The sequence below is a fragment of the Pipistrellus hanaki genome (genome assembly GCF_964339955.1).
Source record: "Pipistrellus hanaki genome assembly, chromosome: 6".
In the NCBI taxonomy this organism is placed as follows: Eukaryota; Metazoa; Chordata; class Mammalia; order Chiroptera; family Vespertilionidae; genus Pipistrellus; species Pipistrellus hanaki.
In genome coordinates, this window is record NC_140508.1 from 83,045,534 (window position 1) to 83,059,691 (window position 14,158).

General features: G+C 55.7%; 1 protein-coding gene across 1 annotated transcript in view; it reads right to left on the minus strand.

The window, feature by feature from the left end:
- Nucleotides 1–1,254: 1,254 nt before the first annotated feature.
- The window catches only part of ZHX3 (zinc fingers and homeoboxes 3), a 280,813-nt gene continuing 267,909 nt past the window's right edge, over nucleotides 1,255–14,158 (minus strand). Inside the window, exon 6 of the mRNA XM_084887538.1 lies at nucleotides 1,255–1,264. The gene's annotated coding sequence lies outside the window, so the exon portion shown is untranslated. The remainder of the gene's footprint in view (nucleotides 1,265–14,158) is intronic.

The following is a 14,158-nucleotide window of genomic DNA, read 5'->3' on the forward strand; positions in this document are numbered from 1 at the left end:
GAGGAAGACGCTGAGGCTCAGAGACAGGCAGAGGTTCCCCAGGCAGCACAGCCTGTCAGCGGCACTGCTGGGCTCCGATCTGGGCCGCCTGGCACCACACACACTCGCTGTGCTGCGGGAAGCGGGGCAGCAGCGGAGGATGGAGCGACACCTGGCCTCTGCCGCGGCCTCCGAGGAGGGAACGTGAAGGGGACCTGATGGATCTCGATGATCAGCTACAAATGCTCCCTCCATGTGGCCATGTTAATCAGCTCCCGCCAGCCAGGATCGGCCCGGTTTGAAAGGTTTATAGCAACAATGTGCTGCTGATTTATTTCTCCTTAATAAAAAAGTGATCAAGGGAAGCCCGCATCTATCATTCTATTTATCACTCCAGGTGATTTATTAACTAATTACACTGGCAGCAGGCCTCGGGTTCTGAGAGGGGGGCGGGGACGGGGTCGATGTGGCCATCAGGGCTGCCCTGGACACGCCCACCGCCCTCCCCTGCCGGCCTCAGCTTCTCACACACAAGCAAGACCGTGCCTCCGTCTGGGGGTGCTCAGGACCTCAGAGGAAGGGGGGAGGAGGGAAACAGGGGGGCTGCCCGGCCTTCTACACCTTCCCCCGCGTGTCCCGGGGGCCCACAGACAGTGCAGCGAGCAGATCCGCTTCCCCTCCTTCCTCCCAGTTCTCTGGAGGGAAAGATGCCTTCAGGCAGGATCCGGAGGGTATGGATGGTTTGGGGAGAGGGAAGAGGAAAAGCCAGCAGCCCCAAGAGGAGGCGCGGACTGGTGGGAGCCTGCCAGAGGGCTCTCTCTTCCTCCTTGCTGCCCCAGGCAGGGTGGCAGCGAAGCCAGGGGCACCCAGTTCAGTTTGAATCTCAGATCAGCAATGAACAAACGTGCCCTGCGACGATGTTCCAGATACTGAGGCGTGTTCTGTGGCATCTGGCAGCCTCAGCCCCAGGCCGGGGAGGGGCTTGGGAGGGTATTCAGTGGAGGGGAGCTGAGAGAACCCCCAGGATCCACTCCCATGGCCAGCCACCCTGGGCCCCTCTGTCCTCCACCTGCGGTCTCTCTCTGGGTCCCCGGTGGGTCTGACTGGGGGCTCCGGGAGGACATGACTCCGCAGAGCTGGAGTGCGAGCCGCCCACCCTCACCGAGTCTCCTCTGCACACACACACACACACACACACACACACACACACACACACACACCCGGCCTGTCCTTCCCTTCGGGACACACGGGGCTGGTGGGAGGGGGAGAGGCTGTCCCTCAGCAGCTACCCGTGAGGGTCACACGGGGGTCCGTGGCCGGGCTGTCAGGACATGGGCCCGCCCACCTGTGAAGGTCGGGCTCCCTTTGGTCTGCCTGGGGACATAGCACTCACCCCACACTGTCACCGCCTTTCCGAAGCCTCGGGCCTGTGGTGGGAGAGGCGGAAGGTAGGCTGGCACGGCCCCATGGAGGAGCGTGGCTTGCTGTCTCCCGGAATTGAGAAGGAGCGTCCGCCTGGCTTGAAACACAGCCCCCCACACAGACGGCCGGTGAGTGGGTGAGCCGGCGGCTACCCCTCCCACCCAGTGACCCCACTCCCGGGGGGGGGGGCGAGGGGCTCATGCACCTGCTGTGGGAGGAGGGCGTCCCCCACGGTGCCATGTCCTTGAACCCCAAAAAACTGGAGGCAACCGGATCTGTGGCCAGAGAATTTGATAAGTAGATCGGGATGCAGGCAGCCTATAGCAAGTAAAAGGAATGAGAGAAGTATGTTTGTTAACCTGCCAAGGTTTTGAAGATACACTAAAAAAAATTAATAATAAAAATAATAATAATAATAATAATAATAATAATAATAATAAAATAAGAAGTTGCAGAGCCTTCTAGGCCAAGGTGTCCCAGCCCCCATCATTCTTGGCTGTGGGGCGGCCTGTGCCCTCAGGGTGCCAGCAGCCAGTGCCCCTGGCCTCCACCCACTGGGTGCCAGGAGCTGCCTCCTCACCAGCCACAGCGACCGAACAGTCTCCACGTGGCCAGTCAGCCGGGCTGAGAACGCTGGTCTGGACAGCGTCGGGGCTGCTGGTGTGAGCAGAGCAGACACCAAAGCTAGTGCTTCCCCAGGGGGGTCTGTGAGCGCCTAAGGAAAGGCTGGGAGGCCCGCCTGGGAGCTGGGGTGCCCCTGGGGGGAGGGCCCAGGAGAGGAGGGTCACCGGAGAGAGTGGCCCTGAGTGCATTGTCTGCATGTTGGCCAGGGAGGAGGTATGTGTCTGTCCATTGCTTGTGTAATAAGAAAGGAAAGAGGGGAGAGGAAAGAAATCAGAAAAGAAGGAGGAGGGGAGGGGAAGAGATCGGGGAGGGGAGAGGAAGGGGGGAGGAGGAGGGGAGGGACTGGGGAGGAAAGAGGAATAGAAAAGGGGGGAGGGGGGACGGAAGAGAGGAAGAAAAGAGGAGCCAGAAGGGAGAGGAGAAAGGGGAGGAGAGGGGGAGAAGAGGAGAGGGGAGCTGGGAAGAGGGGAAGAGAGAAAAGGAGAGAGGGAGGGAAGGAGGGAGGGAGGGAGGGAGGGAGGGAGGGAGGGAGGGAGGGAGGGAGGGAGGGAGGGAGGGAACCCAGAAGCCAGGAGGGGCTGAGATGCCACAGGACCTCCATGCTGCCTTCTCCCTGATCCTGTGTCCTCAGAGCCCCTCCTGCCTGTCCTCAGTCCAGGAGAGCCCCAAGGTGACCTGGCCCCCTCCCTCCACAGTCCCCCGACACAGCCCAGCTGTGACACAAAGAGAAGCGGCTTGGGGTCTGGCACCCCCTCTCCCCGCTCCAGCTGATTATCCTCCCGGGAGGAGGGGGACGGGCCGGGCTGGTCAGCCGCCCGGCTCCGCCCCGAGGCCGGGGACAAGGCGGGCTTGATTAAATAATTACACGGCACCTCTCAGCAATCACGCGTCTCCAGGAGCAGGGCACCTTCCGGGGGGGGCCCCGTTCGTGATGTGGGGGCGTGGGGCTGTCTCCTGCCGGCGGGAAAATTATCATCCTCGGGCCTCATTAGCAAAACGCATCCATCTCCCCGTCTCACCGCTCACTCGCCTCCCCGGCCCGGAGTCCATCCTCCTCACCGGGCCCTGAGCAAACGGAGGCTCGGGGAGTCTGGGGCCGGCTCAGGGACCCAGGACTGGGGAGGGGCAAGTCCTGCTCCACCCGCCACCTCCAGGGGCTGGTGCCCAAGGTGACCGTGTGCCAGGAAGCCCACGCGAACGAGTCTCAAGACCACTGGAGCCTGAGAGAGAGTTTGTTTGGCGTTCGCTGGCTGGCTGCTTTTGTTTGCTTGTTTCCCCACCAGGACTGCTTCTCTCCTTCCCTTTAGAAAAATAACTCAGAAGCTGGTCACATGAGCTTCCCAAGATCTGTTGCCCCGAAAATAACAGCGCAGGGGGTGGGGTGACAGATGGGACCCTCTTGCCCGTCCCCACCCTCCCAGGCCAGGGGGCTGCTGGATGGCGGGCCCCGGGCAGTTCCAGGGGCCTCTGCTCCCGGCTGGGGGTCCCGGGGTTCCGTGAGCTCCCCCCTCCCCAGGGTAGGGCCCAGGGCCTAGCACAGAAGCACAGTGAGGCTCCACACCCCTGTAAGCCGAGCCCCTGGTTCACTGGGAAGAGAAACAAGCAGCTGACAGGAGGCTGCTCCCGGCTCTGCGTGGCCCAAAGGGACATGCCCACCGCCTGCTCCTTGCTCCTCCGGCTCCCCACCCGCGGGCCCCATTGGCTCATTTACACCAGAACCGCCCAAATGCACTCCTGATTAGCCTCTCCTTGAGAGGAGGTGTGCAATCAAGGGCCATTAAAATTAAGTGCTGGAGGAGGGCAGAGAGGGGACAGGGGAGGACCAGGAGGGGCATGGGAGGGGAGCTGGGGGAATGCCCCAGGGGACCAGACACTTCCTCGCCTCAGGGCCTTGGGTCGGTCCCTGTGGTCCTGATGCTGCGGCTCGGTGTCCCCATCTCTGAGCCAGACAGGCCGTGGTGACGACGGCGCCAGTGGCCACGTGTGTGGCAACATCCAGCCAAGAGTAAGTGTCGGGTGAGCCTCCCGTTTGGCTCCCAGCACCGTGACCCTGGTGGGGCGTTAGTGGAAGGAGGTAGCGAGCAGGATGTCTCCTGCGAGGCCACGTCTCAGGGCCAGCTGCCCTCCCCGTGGCCCCTGGGCACCACACACTGCCCACCTGCCCCCGTCCCAGCACTCAGGACAGGGCCGCAGCTCTGCCCTCTTCCGGTCCCCGCACAGAGCGGCCTGGGAGAGGAGAGAAGACACCTCGGAGGAGGCTGGGCCGGACAGAGCTGCCCCTCCGCCCTCAGCTCCCACCGGCCGCCTGGTTTCTCGGGGGCCTTGGGAGCAGAGAGGAGGCTCCAAGGCCCTCACGCCCGCCCACAGACCCTCCAACCGTCCTGAGGGACGAGAGGCCAAGACGTGGCCCTCTGCCGGACACCAGGACATCCGACGGGGAGCCCCAAGCATGGGAAACGGGAAACGCGTCCCGCAAAGAAAACTCAAAAGGAAACAAAGAAAGGAAGCAGAAGAAGCTAGAACCTGCCGCCTGGCGGGCCAGCACCTTCCTCGGAGAAGGGGGGATGGGGGGAGAGGTGCCAGCGTCCCAGGGGTGCTGGGCCCTGGGCGCTGGCGGCCCCGGGATCCCCTGGAGGACGGGAAGTGAAAATTACATCATGTGCCAAGTTCCCAGCCTGGTTACTTGGTCTACCCACCGCAAGGACACCATGAGGTTGATGTGAATCCTTCCTGTTTTGCAGAGGAAAACATAGGAAGGCCAAGCGGCTTCTCTGAAAGCCCAGGCCTGGGGCAGTCCCGGCACTGCAGCCCAGATCCGGGGCCAGAGTGTGGGCTCTGACATCTCTTCTCTCTCACGGACAGACGCCAGGCCCCTGGCTCCCGGGGATGGGGCCTGGCTCCCGGGGATCGGGCCTGTGGCTTGGAAGGCGCCTCCACACGATGACACCAGTCACGATTCCTCCCTCAGGCTGACACTTCCCAAGCCCCTCCCACGGGCGCGGCTGTAGGTTTGAGTCATCCTCCCTCCCCGCGACGGGAAGGAGAGCCCAGGACTGCCAGTCAGACCCATTTCATCAGGAAGAGGCACCGTGACATTACGTGACCTGTCCAAGGTCACGGGAGAAGAATGTGGCAGAGCCAGGACCCCACCGGAGGACTGTCAACTCCACCGGGACCCAGCCAGCATGGTCCAGCCTGGCTCGCCCTGCCTCCCTCGAGTCCTGACCCTCCTCTGTCTACTGCTTCCGTCCGGGCTCCCCAGGGGCTGGCTGCCCCACCCAGAGGACCAGCCCTGCCAGGTCTCCAGCCCGAGAACAGTGAGCTCCCCGTCACTGGAAGGTTACAGTAAAGGCTGAGTGGCCGCCTGGAGACTCACCTGCAGGATAACCGCCTGGAGAAGACTGGAAATCACTTGGAAGGGGTTTCACTGAGCCCATGGGCTAAGCATCGCCTTGCGAATGATCACAGCGCCATCTGGTGGCAAGGTGGGAGATGGCCCAGCTAGTCCTAGAAGCCAAGTGCTTCTCTCAGCAGGGGGTATTTATTTATTTATTCATTCATTTTAATTTAAGTATAGCTGGTACACCATGTTAGTTCTGGGTGTACCATATAGGGGCTCAGCATTTATAATATAATATAAACCTTTAGAGATTCTGGAAATTATTAATCGAAGTCCTAATCCATGCCAAGCCCTGTGACGGGTTGTTTTCATGGGTTACATCCCTGAACTCTAACAATCCTCTCGAAGGTGTCATTATCCTTTCTACAGAGAAGGGCACTGAGGTGCAGAGACACAAGGTCACACAGTGACGTGCCCAAGGTCACACAGCCAGCGAGTGACGTGGCAGAACTTGAGCTCTGAAGCCACACAGCCTTCTCTCCTAATCGCTAAGCCTCGGGGCCGTGGTCGGCAAACCGCGACTCGCGAGCCACCTGCGGCTCTTTGGCCCCTTGCGTGCGGCTCTTCCACAAAATACTACGGCCTGGGCGAGTCTATTTTGAAAAGTTTTAAGTTTAAAAAATGCAGCTCTCCAAAGAAATTTCAATCGTTGTGCTGTGGGTATTTGGCTCTGTTGGCTAATGAGTTTGCAGACCACAGCCTCAGGGGACCCGGTGAGAGAGAAAACAGACTTGCGGACCTTTCTCAGGAGGCTGACAGCCTCGAAGGGGAACGGAAATTGCCGATCCGTTTATTAGGCGCCCCCTGTGCCCTCGGTGCTGGGCTCGGGGCTGGAGACGCTGTGGGGAGCGAGGTGGCCAGCACCCTGTCCCAATGGACAACAAGCAAATAATCACACAAACAAAAGTGCCGCAGCGGCAAGGCACAGGAAGGAAAGGCGTGGGCGCTGAGGCAGGAGAGGAGGCTGCCCGAGAAGCGATGCGCTGAGCTGAGATCTGAGAGGGGACCGGGCCTCCCCTGGGCAAAGAGGCATTCCTTAGCAAATGGAAACAGTGGCTGATATAAACCCAATGATAACATACTGGCCGAAACCGGTTTGGCTCAGTGGATAGAGCATCGACCTGCGGACTGAAAGGTCCCAGGTTCGATTCCGGTCAAGGGCATGTACCTTGGCTGCGGCCACATCCCCAGTATGGGGTGTGCAAGAGGCAGCTGATGGATGTTTCTAGCTCTCTATCCCTCTCTCTTCATCTCTATAAAAAAAATCAATAAAATCTATAAAAATAATAATATACTGAATGTGTGCTTTTGCAACTTGCTTTCCCACTCCACATTGTTCCTCAGGTCAACACCGAGAACCGTTAGTTTTAACTGAGGAGACGGATATCTCCCTCGCACACTACCCATGCCCCTGCTGAGGACGCTTGGGATGCTTCCACATTTCCACTCCTTCAAACAGTGCTGCAGCCCACACCCTCCACGCATGTGCATCGCAAGGTGTACGTATGTTCAAGTTCCCCTGGGGCAGTGGTCGGCAAACTCCTTAGTCCACGGAGCCAAACATCAACAGGACAACGATTGAAATTTCTTTGGAGAGCCACATTTTTTAAACTGAAACTTCTTCTAATGCCACTTCTTCAAAATAGACTCGCCCAGGCTGTGGTATTTTGTGGAAGAGCCACCCTCAAGGGGCCTAAGAGCCGCATGTGGCTCTCGAGCCGCGGTTTGTCGACCACGACCCTGGGGTATGTGCCCATATTCTTTTAAATTTCTAACATCACGTTGGTGGGGATGGGGGGGGGGGGGGGAATACGTTCCTATTTTTAAAAACGTATACAGAAACAAATTCGTGTACTAATTCGTCTACCCTGACTGAAGCCAAGGTAAGGTTCTGAAACACGTTTGCCAAAATGTCCCCAACGTTTCTGCGGATCTTGTTCTTTCTTCCCTTTTCTTGTATGACTTCTCCATCCCAGACAACTTCTTAGGACACATACTTAAAGGGTTTTAAATGATGGGGGGCCCTGGCCGGTTTGGCTCAGTGGGTAGAGCGTCGGTCTGCGGACTAAAGGGTCCCAGGTTCGATTCCAGTTAAGGGCATGTACCTGGGTTGCGGGCACATCCCCAGTAGGAGGTGTGCAGGAGGCAGCTGACTGATGTTTCTCTCTCATCGATGTTTCTAACTCTCTATCCCTCTCTCTTTCTCTCTGTAAAAAAAAAAAAAAAAAATCAATAAAATATATTTTAAAAAATGATGGGGGACTTTAAATCACTTGCTTCATAAATAGGGCTGTCTGTGGCAAGCCTGATTTCAGAATTTCAGCTGAGTGCTCTGTGACCTCCAGGTGGCTAGTCCCCCCACCCGGAGAAGCTGCACCATGTGACCAGCAGAAGTACAATCCCGAGAGATAGGTAAACCTGGGAGGAGGCGCTTGCATTCCTATCCAGATGTGTGCATGCTGACCAGTCTGTGAGGAGCCGGTGAGAACTCCCGAGGGGGCCAGCACCAAGCTTCCTGTGGATCCCCATCCTGGGTGATGCCCTACACCTGGCTCCAGGTGCGTGTGTAAACTCCTACACTTCCGGGTTACTAGAGGAAGAGACCATTGACACAGGCCCTGAGGCCCAGGATGATGATGATGATGATGTGTGTGTGTGTGTGTGTGTGTGTGTGTGTGTGTGTGTGTTTGTGTGTCCAGTGAGATGGTGACTCCCCAGTTCTCAACTCCCCTTTCTGAAGTTGTCTCTGATTTTCAGAACCATGGTGCAGCCTGAGAAATGCTAGGATAAGGAATGGTGAAATGGACTCTACAGCCAGGCCTTACCCCTTTCTCTACCAGATATATTCACTGGGCACTCTCCTTGGCCCACTCTCAGGCGCTGAGCTGAGTTGAGCAGGTAAGCCACACCCCCAGAGACAAGGAGTCTGATACAGCAACAATTCCAAAAGTTGCCACCAGGTGGCAGAAAAGCAATGACTCTGGACCTGGTCCTCTGTGGGTTGGGGGTCCACTAGGACTCAGAGCTTCATCCAAATCCCTGTTGCAGTTCCATGGCCTGTCTCAGCTTTGCGATTCCTCCTGGGTCCCCTTTCTGCAATCAAAACACCCCTCCAGCCCTTGCCAGTTTGGCTCAGTGGATGGATGGAGTGTTGGCCTGCAGACTCAAGGGTCCCAGGATCAATCCTGGTCAAGGGCATGTACCTTAGTTGCAGGCACATCCCCAGTGGAGAATGTGCAGGAGGCAGCTGTTCGATGTTTCTAACTCTCTATTCCTCTCCCTTTCTCTCTGTAAAAAAATAATAATAATAATAATAATAAAAGCTATTTATTTTTAATTATTTGGAGGCAAAACATTTTTTTTAAAAAAAGAAAACCCCTCCAGCTAGATAAGGTCCTGCAGTCAGCTGAGGCACAGAGAGCCCATTGGTTTCATCACACAGGAGGTACGGGGCGGGGCTACCAGACAGCCCTGGAAAACCCAGGAGGTGACAGGAGGAGACTCTGGCCAGTGTGCATCACAGAGAGGACTTCCAGAACCCAAAAAAGCAGCCTGCTCCCTGTCCCCGCTTCTGCCCCTTCCCCTCTGTGGCCACAAGACTCTGAATCCAGGTCAGCTCCATTCCCTGAAGCCGTGGCCTGTGTTGGGCCCAGACCAGCCTGGGAAGGTAGGTGGATGACCAGAGGTCAGGTCTGTGGCCGCATTCCAAGCCCTTCCATCTTGTCTGCCCACCATTTGCAGACAGCACTGACTTCCCTGCCCTCGGACCCCTACACCCCATGCCTCAGCACAGGGGTTCCCTATGAGACCCAGATATCTGGACCAGCAGAGATCCAGCCCATGGCCCCAGATGCTGTCTCTGGCATGGCTTCCAGTCCTTGGCAGCCCCACTCCGTGGTCCTTTATGGGAAGGTGAGCAGGAAACAGCCATAACCTGGAGACACTGCCCAAAGCCTGAGGTTGAAGCCTGAGGTCTGTCAGCTTCCCGGATCCACATACAATCCCTACATCATATGTGTGGCGGTTATATTTCCTTGACCTGTGCATGTGTGACCTCTGAACGCCCTCCTGCCCTCCTAACCTGTAAGCCCCATAAAAGAAGGGGCCGTGTTCACCCCTATAACCTTGCATTGAGCACAGTGCCTGGCTCAGAGTAGGTGCTCGGAAAATAACTGTGGAATAAGTGAAAGGATAAATGGATCTTCCCAGAAGAGACCCCTAAACCCCTGCAAATTGCCTTATACCTGGCAAGGCACTTCTCGTTTCACGCTCCCACCAACCTACAGAGCAGGTACTGTTCTTACCCCCATGCCACACCCAGTGTAGGCATTACCTATCACTGCAGCAGCCAATTACCACCACAGACTTAGTGACTAAACCAACACAGCTTTTCTATCTTATCGTTCCGGAGGTCAGAAGTCCAGCAGAGGTCCCACGGCGAGGCAAGGGGTCAGCGGGGCAGCATTCCTCCAGGAAGCTCTTAGGAGAAACCGTTTCCTTACCTTCCCCAGCTTCCAGGGGTCTTCAAACTTTTTAAAGTGGGGGCCAGATCACGGTCCCTCAGAGAGCTGGAGGGCCGGACTATATGAACTACTAATTCCTACTGTAACACCTCGGCTGCGCTCACTGCCCAAAAAACCTGGCGGGCCGGATCAGACTCCTCTGCGGGCCGCATGTGGCCCGCGGGCCGTAGTTTGAAGACCCCTGTTCTAGAGGCTTCCCGCAGTCCTCGGCCTGTGGCCCCTTCCTCCATCTTCAAAGCCGGCGACGATGCAGAGCTCGGACCCAAACCAGGAAGAGTTCTCAGGTTTTAAGCATCTGTGGTTAGGTTGTGCTCACCGAGGTAATCTAGGATCACCTCCCCATCCCGAGTCTGTAACCCTGATCACCTCTTCCAGCATATGCACAGGTCCCAGGGGTCAGGACGGGAGCATCTTCGGGGTGGGGAACCCACAGGGCGCATGGAGCACATTTACAGGTTCAGAAACAGAGGTGAGTTCACTGGTCCACCCCTCCCGGCTTGTGAGTGGTGACGGGGGTTCAATTCATACCCAGCCTCTCTGGCTGCAGAAACTGAGCTCCTTCTCCCCTAGTTGCCCTCTTATGTGAATACCCAGGGCTTCTGGACTCCTTTTCAGGGACCAGGAGGGCAGGACACACCAGCCCAGCCATCTTAGGGAAAATAACTTTTATTCATTTTTTTTAAGTTGTCATTGTTTAAACATAAAAACACCGTTTTCAATTAGGGGAAGAAGAGAGTGGGGCAGGGGCAGGGACAGGGGCGGCGGGTGGAGGCAGGGAAGGGGGAGATGCAGGGCGCTGAGCAGGAAGCTCCTACCACTACGCTTAGTATCGCTCCTCTGCAATTAAACAAATGGCCAGCAGATGGCGCGACAGGCTCACAGCCGGCTTCTCAGGCGAGCCGCCTGGACAACATCTGAGAGGTGGAAGGGAATCCGTGGCAGGGTAGGTGGCCGGTGTCGAGGTCTTTTCCTTCTCTTCTCCAAAACCTGCTCTTGGAAAAAATGCTCAGAGAGGCCTAGTCGGGCAAAGCAAGGGCATCAAGTCCAGAGGTTTCACCCGGCCTCAAGGCAGTTGGTGTGGGGACCTACACCATCCGGTGTCCCATCCTCTGAGCCAGGCACAAGCAGCAGAGGCCAGGCCTGCAGGAGTTGAAGGAGAAGGTCAGGCTCGGTTGCAGGGCATCGGAAGGGAGGAGCGGCTAGTTTACAGAATGCTTAGGGAGGCCTCACACACTTCCACACACATTCAGTATTTCATCTCTTCTTCCTGTGGCCCAGAATGGGACCTGGCGTCAAAACAGGGTGGAGGGGGCCGAAACCGGTGTGCTCAGTGGATAGAGCATCGGCCTGCAGACTGAAAGGTCCCAGGTTCGATTCCGGTCAAGGGCATGTACCTGGGTTGCGGGCACATCCCCAGTAGGAGGTGTGCAAGAGGCAGGTGATCAATGTTTCTAACTCTCTATCCCTCTCCCTTCCTCTCTGTATAGAATCAATAAAACATATTTTAAAAATAATTTTAAAAAATAAGTAAATGTATGAAATGTATGAGATGAATCTGGTGCTTCTTGTCTGGAGAGAGCAGCTTTCAGAGACCGCTATGGTTCTCACTGGTGTGGCACCATCAAATGGGACAATTTGAGTTTCAATGATGCTTGTAACTGATGGTGGCCCATCAGATGCATTTCAATCTGAGCTTTCCTACTGATGTTGGAAAGAAATCCAATGGTCTCCTTAGAAGGATGGTAAAGAACCGATTGGTTTTCTCGGTCTTGGTGCCAGCTGAGTGCAGCCACAGCACAGGGCCCCTCGCGCGGGCCTCAGGCAGTGCTCTCAGAAGCTGCAGCCCACGCGCTGGCCAGGGACCTGGACGCATCGAACTCATTTGATGAAGTTTCACTCCTGCTTCTCAACACCTTCCAGATCGCGTCATCCCGTGGAGAGGAGGGAGGGTCTGGGAGAGGGTCCTGGGCTGAAGTTAAAAGGTCAACTGACTTCCCCCAGCCTTGCGACCCCTCCTGAGTGGGGCACCAATGAGATGGGGCAAATGGGGAGAAGAGGGCGCTGAGCCCTCAGCCCTGCAGGCGGATTCCCTCCCTTCTCTGCCTTGGCCTCTGGTCTCACGGAAAGCAGGAGCCCAGTACATGTTTGTTGAATGAATGAATAAATGAATGAATATGTACACTTTTTTTTTTCTTTTAAGTCTTCATTATTTTTTTTATAATATATTTTATTGATTTTTTACAGAGAGGAGGAGAGAGGGACAGAGAGCCAGAAACATCGACCAGCCGCCTCCTGCACACCCCCCACCGGGGATGTGCCTGCAACCAATGTACATGCCCTTGACCGGAGTCGAACCTGGGACCTCTCAGTCCTCAGACTGACGCTCTACCACTGAGCCAAACCGGTTTCGGCTAAGTCTTCATTATTGAAAGTATTACAGATGTCCCCTTTCCCCCCTCCCCAGGGGTCCCCTTTCACTCGATTCCTGCCCCGCCCCAGGCCTTCCCCACCCTATTATCTGTGCCCATAGGTAATGCACATATCCGTATAAGATCTTTGGTGAATCTCTCCCCACCCCCACTCTCCTTCCCTATAAGAGTCATCAGTTTTCCACGTTTCCAGGCCTCTGATTCTATTTTACTCATCAGTTTGTTTGTTTTGACTAGATTTCTTGTTCATTCTTATTTTTGGTAATGGTTACAAAGGTCTTTGTCTTAAGATAATTCATTAAAACACCCCTTTGTTTCGTGTGGGTTTTGCATCTGTTTCCTTTATGATAAAGGTTTAAAACTAAAAGACTGAAATGACTGCATGCACAAAGAGCCCTGGCAGGTCTCCGCTTGGTCTCGTTTGATGGATGACAAAGGGAAAACTCCGAGAGAAAAGCAGTTCCCCACAAAGCCACGCAGGTGCTGAGCTGCCCAGTGGAGCTTGAACCCAAGTGGGGGTCATCTGTTCCTCCGACAGTTGCTGACACCTGCTGCATTGATTGCAACCAGCTGAGTCAAAACAGCCTGACCTCAGATCCACCTGCCCTGCCCGGGCGTGGGGGTGGGGCAGGGGTAAGAGGGCCAGAGTCAGAGGGTAGACAGCAGAGAGAGCTAGTTTAGTTTGAGATCAGGCTAGAGTGCCAGTCTTTGGCCAGTCTGCAGGTTTTTACAACCATGTGTTTGCTCACTGACCCCCACATTGTTCCGGAAAGACTCAAGGAACACCAACTGCAAAACTCAGGAGTGTGAGATGGAAGTGAATAATGATCCCAACCTGGGCATTCGTGCTGGCACCCTGAGGACCCTCAGCACAGAGCCCCCGTCTGGGGATCGAATCCCAGGGTTTGCTAGCCACTCTGAAGTCCACGCTGACAGCCCAGGATCAAGCAGAGCCAGCCTCACAGAGCCCTGGTGAGATCCCATGAGCTAACCCACAAGAAGTGCTGGCACACAGTAAGTTCTCAATAAATGTTGGCTATTATTATCATCAAAGCACGGACTGAGGTGAACCAGAGGGTCTGCTTGGAACGCACAGTGCATAGGAGGGACCAATGGGCATTTTCTCAATGGCCCGACCAGCACACCCTCTTCCCGTGAGCGGTCCCCATCCCGGAGTCAAAACCAGGAGAAGTGGGTGCTCGGTGTGATGCTGACGCCCAGTTTAGGAAAAACAATCCCCTCCTGGTGACTCCTCCAGGTTAAATGCTACAAAACACCCATGCAAATAAGGGTTCCTGAGGATAAGAAGCTACGTGATCCAAGCCATCCTGAGTTTGGGAGACGTATACATGTTTGCCTCTGTGCCTCCTGCAAGTCGGCAGCTGGATCCAGAGACTTGATCAGAGTCAGATTCAATTCCTTTGGCTGGTTTCTCAGTGAGCTTACAGAAGCAGCAGGTGCCAATGAGCATGAACTGTCAGTACCTACACACAGAGATATGGATAAATCTCATCAGCACAACGCTGAGCAAAAGAAACCAGATAGCAAAAAGTATGCACTGCTGCCGAAACCGGTTTGGCTCAATGGATAGAGCGTTGGCCTGCAGACTGAAAGGTCCCAGGTTCAATTCTGGTTAAGGGCAGGTACCTTGGTTGCGGGCACATCCCCAGTAGGGGGTGTGCAAGAGGCAGCTGATCAATGATTCTCTGTCAACGATGTTTCTAACTCTCTATCCCTCTCTCTTCCTCTCTGTAAAAAAAAAAAAAAAAAAAATCAATAAA